General features: G+C 40.9%; 1 pseudogene; it reads right to left on the bottom strand.

The window, feature by feature from the left end:
- Positions 1–14,067, bottom strand: part of LOC132654877 (baculoviral IAP repeat-containing protein 1a-like) — a 54,392-nt pseudogene that overhangs the window by 14,540 nt on the left and 25,785 nt on the right.

Raw genomic sequence — 14,067 nt, 5'->3', positions numbered from 1 at the left:
TCTGGAGTAGCAGCATAAAACAGGGGGGAAAGGCCATTGTGAGGAGAGCAATAGAGAGAGAAATAGCAACAGAGGGGAAATCGCAGGGTTCAAGCAATGTAAAAGAGTAAATACGAAAAACAGGGGACTTTAAACACAGAGGAGAGGAAGGAGACAAATAGAGAAGGAGGATGGAGGGACTATTAACTACTATATCTACTTAAATATACCTATGATACATTTAAGTAATATATAAATCTATACATACATATATAAATATCATACAAATATACATAATTTAAATGAAAATTTCTCATCTGTGCTGACAATGCTCCACCCAAAATCCCTAGGTTATGTAACAAAAATCCTGACACCAGGCATGAGAAGCCCTCTTTTTGTGTTGTCAGTCAGGATTGTCTAAGAAGCTCCCAAAACATTAAAGACTATTTCTGATGGCATTGTTTGCCTTCCAGAGGTGGAAGATATATCTCTATTGCTGAAGAGACCATGCACTTCAGGCACAGGACCTTAAGATGTGAGCTGGAACTGACCTGAGAGCCTCCTCCCTGAGGACTAGCTCTTCTTGTACCCGAAGGCAGCATGCAAGCTTCCAATGGAGGGAAGCAACCAATTCTTCACAGCTATGATATCTATGAACCACAGCAATGACCAGCGTGACACAATACCTCTAACAGTGTAATGGTGGCGTTTATACCTTAATGGTAACCAACCATCTCTAATTGGACATAAGTTCCACTCAACAAGAGGGAAGATATGACTGGTACTGGAAACCTAGCCAAGTTCTCAGGGCTTGCAAAGCTTGGATGTTGAAGAACAACCTCCACTGTACTAAACTACTGTACTAAACCATCATAATCCCTAACTACATTCTCCATATCTGTCCTTGTGCCCACAGACTATCCCTACCCTCATCAAAGAAACTTCTCTTTGCAACAGAGGAAGACTATTACAGAAAACCAAAACTGATCAAAATTAAGAATTGTGATGCCTAGTCCCAACTTACACATCTACAACATGATGGTTGGCCTAAGGCTCAGAGATCACTGTGGGGAAAAGGATAGGAAAGATTCTAAGAGCCAGAGGAATGCCAAGATTTACTGAGGTTCTGTATTCTGGAAATGTCAGAGAATCTACACCCATGAAGTCTCACTAAGAAGGTTTCCTAAACATGACCTGAACAAGATTCACACCAATGGACATGCTAACGTGGACAGGCTGACGCTCACGAAGCCTCAGCCAGAAGGAAGAACGTCAGGCAACTAAGGACTGCTGAGATTGGGATTAATACTCTTCCCAGGGAAGAGCACACCAAATGGTTATACAATGACAAATGGTCATCACTCTGTGTGTGTGTGACATCATATGGACTGATATGGATGCAAATATATATACATATGTGTGTGTGTGTGCAACATTGTATGGACTGACCAGGTTGCATATGTGTGTATGTGTGTGTGTGAGTGTGTGTGTGTGTGTGTGTGTGTGTGTGTATGTGTGTATAATACATCTAAAGAAAAAGGTCATAAATTCGATTGAGAGCAAGGGGAGTTCATCAAAGAGGTTGAAGCAAAGAAGCGGAAGGGAGAAAAATATAATTGTTTTACACACACATATGTGTGTATACATATATTCCCAAATATATAAATACACCTGATTGATTTGTCCAATGTTACTTGTGTCTGTGTGTGTATGTGTGTGTGTGTGTGTGTGTGTGTGTGTGTGTGTTTCTGCCTTCTGTTCAATAAAAGAGCATTTAGTTAATGCCAAGGTATTCATTCCACTACTGTAAACTTAGGGTAATAGTTACCTGCTGGTTGTTTTCTTAGTTCAAAGGCATATTTTTTCTTTTGTGTTCTATGTCATAGTTAAGGTCCATTTTCAAATCTAAGGTCTAAAAGATTACCTGTTATGGTTTCATTCTTGAACTATCATTGATCTACTTTGAGCTATATTTTTATCCTATATCTCTTATCTTTAATTTTTAAATTGTTTTGAGATTAAAATAAAATTACATTATTTCTCACTTTCCATTTTTTTTACACTCCCTTCCATCTATCCCTCCATCTACATTTTTCTCATTTCTCTTATTTTGAGACAGAATCTCAAGTTCCCAGTCTGACCTTAAATTTAGTATGTAGCCGAAGCTGCCCATGAATTTCTTCTGCCACCACCTACCATGTATTGAGAATACAAACATGAACAACCTTGCTCAGTTTGCACAGTGCTGGGAATTCAACCCAAGATCTTATGAATGTTTATGTTATAGAATGCATGTTTATGGCATATCAACATTCTACCAGCTAAGCTACATTCTTACCCTGCTTTGTCTACCTGTTGCATGAGAGTCAACCAGCTCTTCTGGAATCTGTGAGTGGATATTTTTCATCACACTAAATTTTTTTTCAAGGATGAGATATGTAGAAGCAGAACTATCCAGTACATAGTGAGTTTAAATCTAACCTGCGCAAGCAAAGACACTACCTAAACACCAGAACCAAGAGCAGGAGGCACATTTTTAAAAACCAGGAAAAAGTCATATTTAATGTTTACCTAAAAATGCACATATAATATATGTAAGTATAGGTGTACATATAAACATAACTGAAGTGAAGTTATGCCACTGGAGGTGAAAATGCCATGAAAAAATTAAAGTCCAAGTGCAAGGTATAAAAATTTCTCTTCGCATTGTGGTCAGGAGACACCCCCCTCCAATATAACATAGGCTTTTGCTGTTTCCCTTGGTTGCCTCACAGAATTTGATGACAAGATCCTATTACTCAAGACATGACATATTTCAAGCTCAAGACATGATAGAATCTAGAACTGACCTTGGAAGCCTCTTCCCTAAAGACTCTCTCTCTCTCTCTCTCTCTCTCTCTCTCTCTCTCTCTCTCTCTCTTCCCTTCTCATTAAACTTGTTTTAATCGGTCTCAAAATTCTGTGACAGATTTTTGGTCAAGTTGTGTCCATTAAAAAGTACTGATTTTGAAAACTAATAACTTAAAACTGACACATACACACAAAGGTCCAGGAAACATTCTTCTTTTCTTCTGAAGGTTTTACGATGCATTGTTATCACTAACCAGTCTTTTACTATTAAACTTAAATGGCCAATTGAGACAAACAGTTCTGAGACCATTCTTTCACCACTGATTAAGACAAACAAAACAAACAAAAAAGACTAACTCACAGTACCTAAAGGTGCTATGAAAGCTGTCAAGGGAGAAAAGCAATTCACCATCCTAACCAGCCACAAAGCCTATGAACCATAACAATGACCAGCATGGATATATCCTATGGTATATTAATGGCTTTTTGTATCTTGGAGGTAACCAACACCTACCCAATAAAATGTAAAGGCTGCTCAGTAATAGGAAATTCATGCCTGCTACCATAAACCTAGCTAACTTCCTGTGGCTGGTAAGGTCATGGACCCTGAAAGACAGCCTACTCTTGCCAATTGCTAAACAAGTGTAATTTCTACCTGCATTCTGAATACTTGTCCTTATATCCACAGACAAGTGTAGCTGTCGATCTGCAGCAAAGAAATCAAAGAAGCTTCTTCTTTCTTTTTCTTTTTCTTTTCCGTGTGTGTGTGTGTGTGTGTGTGTGTGTGTGTGTATGGTTTTTGGAGACAGGGTTTCAATGCATAGCCCTGGCTCTCCTGGAACTCACTCTGTAGACCAGACTGTCTCAGACTCACAGAACACTGTCTGCCTCTGCCTCCCAAGTGTTGGGATTAAAGGTGTATGCCACCACCACCTGTCAAAGAAGCTTCTTTTTTATAGAAGACAGAGACTATAAACCACAGAAGTCCACAACTGGACAAAACCTAGGGAACAAGCAACCATGTGGAGCCCATCCCAATTGATATATATAAGACTGCTCTTATACCCAAGGCTCAGGGAACATGGTAGGAGAGGGGACAGGAAGCTTGTAAGAGCCAGAGAATCAGAATATCTGCTATGAGATAGTGAGTTCTATACAAATGACCAGAAAGCTACACCCATAAAATCTCAACAATGTGGTTGCCTAAGCAAGGCCTATACAATGACAACACCAGTTAAAAACAATATGGGTAGTTCCACCCCTAGATGAAGAGCTATGTGTGCTTAGTGGACGCTGAGAGGGGACTCAGCTTCTCCACAGACAATGCCCAGCAGGTTATCCAATCCCAAGCGGTCAGGCCTGAGCACATACATATACAATAAACACTAATAGACTCAGCAGTTTGTATTTATATGTGTGTTTATATATACAGATATGGAGAATAGGTTGACAGGGAACTGGGGAACAACAGTAGGTGTTGGAGGGAAGAGAGCATGGCATAGAAAGTATGTGAATACAGCACTCATGTATGACATTGTCAAAAATATAATGAAATAAATGTAAGTAAAAACAATAAAACAGGCAAACAAAATAAACAGAGAGAGAAAAAGAAGGAAGGAAAAAAGAAATAAAAAGGAAAAAGAAATATTGAAAGCTCATGAGGCCTCAACCCTACATAAAGAACTATAAAAACCTAAGGGATGCTAATGATGGGAAAACCAGTCTTCCCAGGGAAGAGCATGCCAGTTGGTTATGTACTAACAAATGGTTAGCCCTTAAGTCATATATACAAGTAGTAGTATTCAGACTGAGCAAGTATTTAAGTATTGAGAAATGTATACACATAATTAGTATACAAGTATATTAGAAATATATATACACACATGTATGTATATATGTCAATATCAATATCAACAACTAAATTTAAAAACGTGCCATGAATCTGAAAGAGAGCAAGGAGGGGTATATGGAAAGGCTTGGATGGAAGATAGGAAAAAAGGACATGATATATTTTATAGTCTCAAAAGTAATTCTTAAAAAGAAAAAGGACAGGGCTGGAGAGATGGCTCAGTGGTTAAGAGTGTTGTCTGGTCTTCCAAAGGACCAGGGTTAAATCCCAACACCCATATGGCAGTTCACAACTGTTTTTCAAGGGATCTGGTTTTCAATTTCAAGGGATCTGACATCACCACACCAAATGCACATAAAATAAAAATTAAATAAATTATTAAAAAAAACAAAAATATCGTTAAAAAAAGTTAAAAGACAAAAAGAAAAAGGACAATACAGACAGAGCAAAGAATACTTGAGCATATAGCAGGCTGCTAAAAAAAAATCAAAGTGCTGCTACTAAAAATAAAAAAATTTAAAAATTAAATATTTGCCATGGTATAAAAACTGAGAAATGAACTGAATGAAAGATAGTAAAGTCTAGGAGCTGAAAAGATGGCTCGGCAACTAAGAGCTCCTGTTGTTCAGCAGAGGACCACAGTTAGGTTCCCATCACCCACATTAGGCAGCTGAAACAACCTGTAACCACAGCTCCAAAGGATCTGACACTCTCTTCTTACCTCTGGGGGGCACAGGCACAGGAACACACACACACACACACACACACACACACACACACACACACACTGAAATAAATATATTTTAAAAGACATCATTATAAAGTCTATCCTGAAAACTATCAAACAGTGCTTAGAAGAAGACGTAATTATTATTTATGCAGATTAAATGTCTTCTGTGGAGAAGCCATTTCCTCCTCTGGGCAGCGAGAGTGCAGAAGGTTCTCCAGCATCATCTGACACACAATGCCCCATTTACCAACAACAAGCTACTCAAGCAACCTTCTGAGGACATTGAGAGATGAAACGAAGGTGGCAATATTTTCCTAGTGTCGTCTGAGTTACTTGAAACCCATTCTAGGATTCTGGGCCTTATACACTGCCCCAAACAGTGAGAGTATTCAGATCGCTCCTATCATGGCACATTCATGGCATGTGCCTGAGAAGTTTACTCAGCTAACACTAAGAATGAGAAACCACAAAGTCAGCCAGAATGCTTGTGAAAGCACACTCAGGGATACCTGGTAACTGGTTTGTCCCTGAGACCTCAAGAGACTGCAGGGCAGGCAGGGTGAGAAGCAGCTCCTGTTCTGCTGTGCTGAGCTCCAGCCTGCACACAGAGCATTTGGTGACAGAGGTCTTATTCAGCTCCAGAGCCCGGCGGATTCTTTCAAGAAAGCCACTGCTGTTGGACAAGCAGAGCTCAATATTCTGTGAAGCTGAGAAGACTTTCATTAGGACCCAGAGCAGTGCTTGCTCTGCAGGGCCCATGTTGGCCACTGCAACTTCCAACCTAGGGATGTTGTGTGACTTGGGTGACAGTTTCCAATACCCAGAATTTATTTTGGGTAGATGGCTGCATTGGATATTCAAAATACTGTATTAATTCTCTTCATTTTTATCTAAAATTTCTGCCCATTCCTTCATATGTTCAAAGGCAGATGCATAGTCCTCATCTAGAGTTGGTGGCTGTAGTGTTTCATAACACTTTTTCATGACTGAGTAACCTACATTAGGTGACATTTTCTTTCCATTTATGAAGACTTTAATACTTGCCAACAGTAACAGGCTTTCTGGGTGGTCCCTAAAGTAATGGAAATTCAATACATTTAAAGCCAATGTTCTCCCTCAAAGGAATTGTAAAATCAATGGAGAACATGCAGAAACTGTGTTGCTTTCATAAGCAAAGTTTAGAGCAATGCCCAATAAATTTTCTGAAAAAATCAAAGAAAAAGCTTCAGGAGAAAACTGTCACATTTTTTTTTTTAATTGACTGTGTTATCAAGGAAGGTTCTACTCTGTGCTTTACATAATCCTCTTCTTCAGACATATTCTTCAGTGACTCTTTCTCATCCACCAACTGAAGCAAATGAGACACAACTTCTGGCCCTGCCTTTGATGAAGGATAGCTGGAGACATACTTCAAAAAGTTGTTGTAGGTGGCCAGAGCCTACAACAAGGACGAGTTAATTTGTCTCAAATAATGAATTCCCAGATCTTGGTCTTCCTGTCTGTCTGAACCCAGAGTTCAGTCAGCCTCATGGCAACAAGAAATTCTTTGAAGAGAGGATTTAAAAACTGGTAGACTGGTCTCAGCCTCTGGGGGGTGAATTTGCTCATCAAGCAGGTGGTCAGGTCTTCATCTTCATCCACTCCGGCCTCTGTGAGGTCATCATTGTTGAACTCAAAGCATGAAGAAAAACGACCCCTCAAGGCCAGCTGCCCACATGAGGACACAGTGGCCTTGAGGGCCTCAGCTGCAGCTTTGTACTTTAAGGACAGGTACTTCAAATAGGACTTGAAAACTGCCACATCATGAAAGTGCTGGTCAGAAGGATTTTGAAACCAGTCAGAACAGAGTGCTGCCATGAAGAGAGGAGTTTTGTGAATTCCCTGTAAATCCTCATTCTGTCCAAAGTAAACCATAAACTCTTGCAGACGTGTTATACTCTCTGAGAAGACCTTCCTTAATACAGAGACTGTATTATAGAAAGGAAACTCTTTGATCTCTAGAATTGTATCCAGGTATGGACGGATGGACCTGGCCTTGTTTGTATGGAAAGTGATCAATAAGCAGGTTAGTGACAAGTAGTTTTTGGTAATCAGTGTCTCTAGCACTTGGGGGAGCAAGTCTACCCCATTATAGTCATCCAACAGGAACAACGCCTGGTTTTTTAACTGCTGGATAATGCTGCTCAGGCATGCTTCACTAACACAGCCTCCTGCCTCTAGAAGTTGGGCACAGATGATGCTTGCCAGACCCTGATCTGGTCTGGTGGAACTAAGGGAGAGGTAGAAGACCAGCTGGAACCTGTTCAACAGGGGACAGCACCCTGATGCCCAAAGAAAAGCTATTTTCTTCAGGAAGGTTGTCTTCCCACTGCCAAGTTCCCCCTCCACACACATGACAGAGCTGAGATTGGTGAAGACCTTGGGGATCGTCAAGGCCCCTTGCACTGGCCTGCTGATGTGCTTTGAAACTATGGACACATCACAGCCAAGCAAGTGGTCAGTGCCTTGGCTGGAGCACACCTCTGGCAAATTCATGTGGCAGAAAGTGGTTTTGGTGTAGGCGCCTCGCAGCTGCTCACTCAGACTCTTTACCTCTTGAAACCACTGGGCTTCCCTCAGAGCCAAGCCTGTGGAGAGAAGGGAGGCAGAGGAAGCTGTACCTTCACATCTCTCTGATTGCTTTGCTTGTCTGCTAAGGGTGGATTAGGACTCTCCTCTCCTTCCCATGACCCCCTCCATACCCTAAGACCCTCTCATCTTTCTATAGCAGCAGAATGTGGGGTACTATGTCTAAGGCCTCTCATTTGACAGGGACTTGGATATCCTGGCACCCTAATTTCCCTTTAGGATCTCAGGAGACCAACCTGCTGCACGATGCCTTTAACACTAGCTGGTTTGGATCTGGCATGAGGACAGTTGTCTGTAGTCCTGCATTCACTCTCAAGATGCCACAGGAGCACTGACTCTCTCACCCACAGCTCCCTTTACCTCAGTGTTCTCCTCTAGGAGCTTTCCAGATAATTAGAAATATGCTTTCCTGTCCAATATACAAATACACAGAATCCCATGTGCTTTCATGTTCCTACCAGCCTCGGTGGGATGAACTGGGTCCTTGTGATTGCTTTCAGTTATGATTTCCTTTGAAAGAGAAATCCTTTATTAAATTGAAATTTGCAAGATAGTGAGACATGTTATCATTGAGAACCCAAAGTCTTCTAGACTTCACTCTGTTTGTGGCATGTATTCTACCAACTGAACAACATTTCCTGACCTTGCAACGTCATTTTCAAATTCGCAAATATCGTACACATATCACATCAACCCAGAGTTGATTATCTTTTCAGTTTTCACCCTTTTTTCTTCATTTTTTCTGATTTGTTTGCTGTCAGGTTTTTTTTGCTTTATTTGTTTTTAGAGATGGGGTTTTATAGTATAATCCAGGCTGATCTTGAACTCACAGCCATCTTTTAGCCTCAGCTTCCAGAATGCTATATTGTAGAAATGAACCATGATTCCCAGATTTGCTTTTGCTTTGTGGGGAGCAATCATAGCACACCTACCAAACAACCATTGGATTGACAGTTGTGTCTTCTGTTGCAAAAATAGATTTCCTGATTTATTACTTGGCATTTGGCTTTGTTTATAAAGCACATTCACGGGCCAGAAATATGTCTCAGTCCAGAGTTATTGTGTAGCACAAAAGGGGTCTTGGTTTCAATACAAGAAACAACACCAAAAGTCAAATCAGCTGGACTTGAGTGCAGACAGTTGGAACCATAGCATTTTTAAGGCTGAGGCAGAGATCACAAGTTCCAGGTCAGGTTTGGCTCCACACAAACATCAAGATCAGCCTATGCTACAAACTGAAAATCTGTCTCAAGGAAAAGTCCAACTAAGGAAAATGACACGTGACTTTAAGTTTCAAAAGTTCTAGCAGAAAGTCAAGCCTACTGCCTGCAGCAAAAGGGCAGATGAAATGTGTTTAGTCTGTGTTTTAATCAAGTTGAAGTCTAAAAGGGTCTCAAGCATCTGCTTCTTCTGGGAGGAGGGCTCACTGTTCACTGTGAAGCCCCATCTATAGCTATCCTGTAACAGTTGCTACTTAGATTCTCGTGGACTCTATCTAATTATGATACATTTACAGTTGACAATCACAGCTCAACCCCACAATCATGTGTTGCTGAGTCAGAGAAGAGGCGGGGCTCATTACCATGGTTTCCAGAAGTGCATGGTGGCTCTCAGGGGCTGGAATCACTTCTGCAGAGGACTTCAGGTTTTGAAGAAATACTCAACTATGCAAAGAAGATAAAAGTCATGAAATGGTTCCATGCAGTTAAGTGTGTGTATTAGCTTTATGGAGAACATGAAGATTCAGGACCAGGAATGAAACAGAAAGTGAACATTTTCAGTGACTCTGTCAGTCTTGCATCCTGTATAACCTTCAGTCAGTGGGTTCCAATAACAATGCATGTGGTTTGTAAAGTAATGATGAGGATATTCGGAGAATGTGTTGGGGTGAGACCAGAGTCAGTGCCAGTCTGTGAAACCAGCTAAAATAATCTTAAAGAATAAAAAATAGTGACACAGCACTACTGCCTGCAGCAAAAGGGCAGATAGGGTTTTAGAGATGGGGTTTTATAGTATAATCCACGCTGATCTTGAACTCACAGCCATCTTTTAGCCTCAGCTTCCAGAATGCTATATTGTGGGTGCAGAGGCAAGGGGACAACTAGGGCTTGCTGGATGCTAGCAGGTTCAGAGAGAGACCCTGCTTCAAGGGAACAAGAGTTTGACATAAAGGAAAGGAGATTCGCTGTCTCCCTTTGGCCCTATGTAGAACACACAGTGCACACACAAATACACTTTACCTAAGTGAACAAGGTAAAAAATAAATAAAAATTCACAGATTAAAATATGAGAAAACTATAGAGTCATGGAAAAAGAACAACAAAGGACATTAAAACATACTAAACAAAATGTACAATTAAGAATTTAGATAACAATAATTTTTAACCATTTCAATTCTTGTCAAACTGTCAGAAACAAACCCACAAGAACTGAGTATGTCAACTACATGAAATTCACATTAAGATTAAAAACATAGATATCACACAGTTAAATAAAATTTTAATGCTTGTTGGGCAAACATGGGGACTGGGCTCAGATCTCCAGCACCTGTGTAACAGCAAGGCAATAGGGACAGTGTAATCTTAGTGCCAGAGAAGGAGAGACAGGAAGACCGTAGGGGCTCAATAACCAGCCAGTAAGTCTCATTGGCCAGCACCAGGTTTAGTGAGAGATCTGTCTCACAAAATAAGAACTACAGACCTATTTCTGAATACACAGAGCATGTTGCTTTAAGGATAGAGAGGAATCAAGCTGGAACTGACTCAGAATTTCCTCCCTGCTGTCTCCCTGTCACAGTACTGGAAGAGGCTTTGCAGTCTGCTGGGGGAGGAGGGCCACCTGCATTCTACAACATCACCATCATGCCAGACAAGATGAGGCCAACGGTGAAGAGTGGCCTGAATCTTTGGGGATAACCAACCGCTTTTGAATTGGGCTTGAGGCTGCTTCACAGATGCTCTAAATGTGGTCAAGCTGGGTTTGGTGGTGCAGGCCTGTAAATCTCAGCACTTGGGTCTCAACGACCAGTGGATCTCTGGGTCAAAGGCCAGACTGATCTACAGAAAGGGCAACACAGTGAGACAAAATGAAAGAAAACAAAACCTAAACTAAAGAAACTAAACCTAAATTAAAGAAAACAAAAACCTAAACTAAACCTGGTCAAAAGCCCATGGCCCAGAGAGTTTATAAAGGTCTTAGGAGGGCAGGGTCTACTAATGCTATCTGGCTTAATGGGCATCCTGTCAAAATTTCTTCTAAATATTTATGTTCCTGTGCAAAGAATGCTGCTGCTTTGAACCTTGGCTAGATAATAATTGATGATCAAGTGCTCAGCAAGAAATGAGACGTCTATGTCAACCTCACACCATGGCTCTGGGAGCATCTCATGGCACAGCCATATAAATTGGAAACAGGAAAAGCAATGAAGCCAGCACAGCTGTTTGACATGGCTCTAGCATAGGTGAGCCAAATGCTGCAATCATTTTCATTCTTTCCCTCTTTTGTAGGTTTTTAGGCTCTATGTGTTTTATTTTGGGGGGGAATCCTTTATGCATTATGATTTTTTCTGTCTTTTCCCAAGAAAATTATGTCTGAGTTATTTTCTTTTAGAAAAATTACATTATCTGGCCACTGTTGTGAAGGTTTCCTTATGCTTTGGAGATCATTGAGCACAGATTAGCACATAAACTAGAAATTCTTTTATGAGGCCATTACTACAGGAATATTTTGTGGATATCTGCCCTTTAGCAAACTCAAACAGAATAACTGGTGCAGGGGAAACAAAGACAAGGACAAACTCTGACTGGCCAGAAAACCGGGTAACAGATTCAAGGCCTCCCTTTACAATACTCTTAGAACTCTCTGAAAATGTAGTTTGAATATCCTATCGGGGGTCATAGAGGGTACACCCCTGGAGGAAGAGAACTCAGTAAATAAGATAGATTGACTAAAATAACTTGTTCCTACTTTATAGTGTAGATGATGACACAAGTAGTAAAAGGAGTTAGGTATTAATATTTGGTCTTCATAAAAAAAAGTTCAGGTGTTTTCTGTTTGTCTGGAGTGCCTTAAAACTACAAATTCTGTCAGCCTAAAAGTAAGCTGTTATATAAGAAATGTGTTTGGTTTGGATAACACAATCTTTAGATTCTATAACTTGGAGTTATAAAGCTTATAATAAGCATAAATCTGTTCTGTTTATATTTTCTAATGATGACTGAAGTTGTAACACTTCGTAATGAAAAATCAAACAAATCATCTGCACTTCTTGGACAGGTTAGTCTGTCATTAGTCGGACTTCGTTCTCTGAAACCTGTGTAATAAAGAAGCAATCTCCTTGCTAGTCAATCAGAACTGCAAAATTCCCCTGAGCACCTCTCCTGACTCACTCCCCTTTCCCTCACCAATTACCTCCTCTGCACACCACTCTCTGTTGCTCTCATTCATCCATAATCGCTGATAAAAGTGGCAGAGCTTTTTGAGCCACGGTTTGGAAGCCTTTTATTTTTTAAAAATTATTTTATTCCTTGGAAATCACAGAAATATGTACAATGTATGTGGATTATATTAACCCCCACTGCCTTTCTTCAGTTTCCCCAGACTCCTCCTCAAGTCAGGTCCCCTCCCAGCTTTGTATCCTCTTTTAACTGAATTCAATTAGTGCTGCTCATGGGTGAGTGGACACAGGGCCATCCAGCAGAGCTCAGGAAATCTCAAGGCCCATGGTATGAAGAAGAATGACTCTAGGAGAAACAAGTGTCAACAGCTCCCCTCCTAGAGGTGGGGCTTGGCTTGTCTGGATTTGGCACAGTCTTGCATGGATAGGCAACCACAGCAACTGAATTCCTGAGAGAAGGAACCTGCTGTGTACAAAACAAGACAAACCCAAGCTGTCCTCTACAACCTCTGGCTCTTCTTACCTCTTGGGCCCCTCTTCTGCAATGTCTCCTGAGTTTGGGAGGAGGAAGTGTCCTCCTTAGGAATGAACAATCCATGTCACATACTGTCTGCACTTTGACCTTGTTGTAAGTCTCTGGAATTCTGTTCTTGTTAAGGTCTGAATTTATGTTCATTCCAGACTCCCATTAGCAACTGAGAGCCCTGGGGTGTCCTAGAGAGAAACTTGGATGAAAGGATATGGTCATTGTTGCCAGTTGTCAGTTTACATCTTGCTATTGTCTATCTAAACAAAAGCTGGGGCTAAAGACATGGCTCACTGTTCAAGAGCACTGGCAGCTCTTCCAGAAACCAGGGCTCAATTCTCAGCACCCACATGACAGCTCACAATGGTCTATAGCTCTCGTTCCATGGGATCTGACTTCCTCACACATGCAGATGAAACACCAATGTATAAAATAAAAATGAATAAGCTAAAAAACAAAAAAAATGTTGGGTGTAGTGGAGCATGTCTGTCACCCAGCCCTTGGAATGTAGAGGCAGTTGGATGAGTTTAAGGCCATCCTCTCTAAATACTGAGTTGGAGGCCATCCCAGGTTATCTGGTGCTCTGTCTCAAACACCCCTCTATGAGCTGACACCCCCCCAACAAACATAGCAGGCAAGCCAATCAATTATGGTAGCAAATGGCTGTGCATCTAGTATTCATTAAGGCAAGATGTGAGTTCAGGGGAAATTTGAGCTATACTGCAAATCAAGATCAGCTACACAGCAAATTTTTTAATTGTTTTTTTCTTAAATAGGGTTTCTCTGTGTAGCCCTGGCTTTCTGGGACTCACTCTGTAGACATACTAGAATTCTGTCTTAAACAATGTGTGGGCTAGAGCAGTAGTTCAGTGGCAAAGTGCTGCTTCTCACTCATGACACTCTGGATTCAACCTCCTGTTCCCTTTCACACACACACAACACACATAGAACTAAAATAAAAAGAACCAACAAACGACTGAAGAAGAACAGGCAAAGCTGAAGGTTTATGTAGATGTGTGTGTGTGTGTGTGTGTGTGTGTGTGTGTGATTGTGTGTGTGTGTGTGTGTGTGTGTGTGTGTTCGGTAAAAGGACAGTAACTGAAAATCAG

Source organism: Meriones unguiculatus, chromosome 6 (assembly GCF_030254825.1).
Source record: "Meriones unguiculatus strain TT.TT164.6M chromosome 6, Bangor_MerUng_6.1, whole genome shotgun sequence".
Classification (NCBI taxonomy): Eukaryota; Metazoa; Chordata; class Mammalia; order Rodentia; family Muridae; genus Meriones; species Meriones unguiculatus.
The sequence above is the reverse complement of the archived record's forward strand: the minus strand, read 5'-3'. Positions and strand labels throughout refer to the sequence as shown.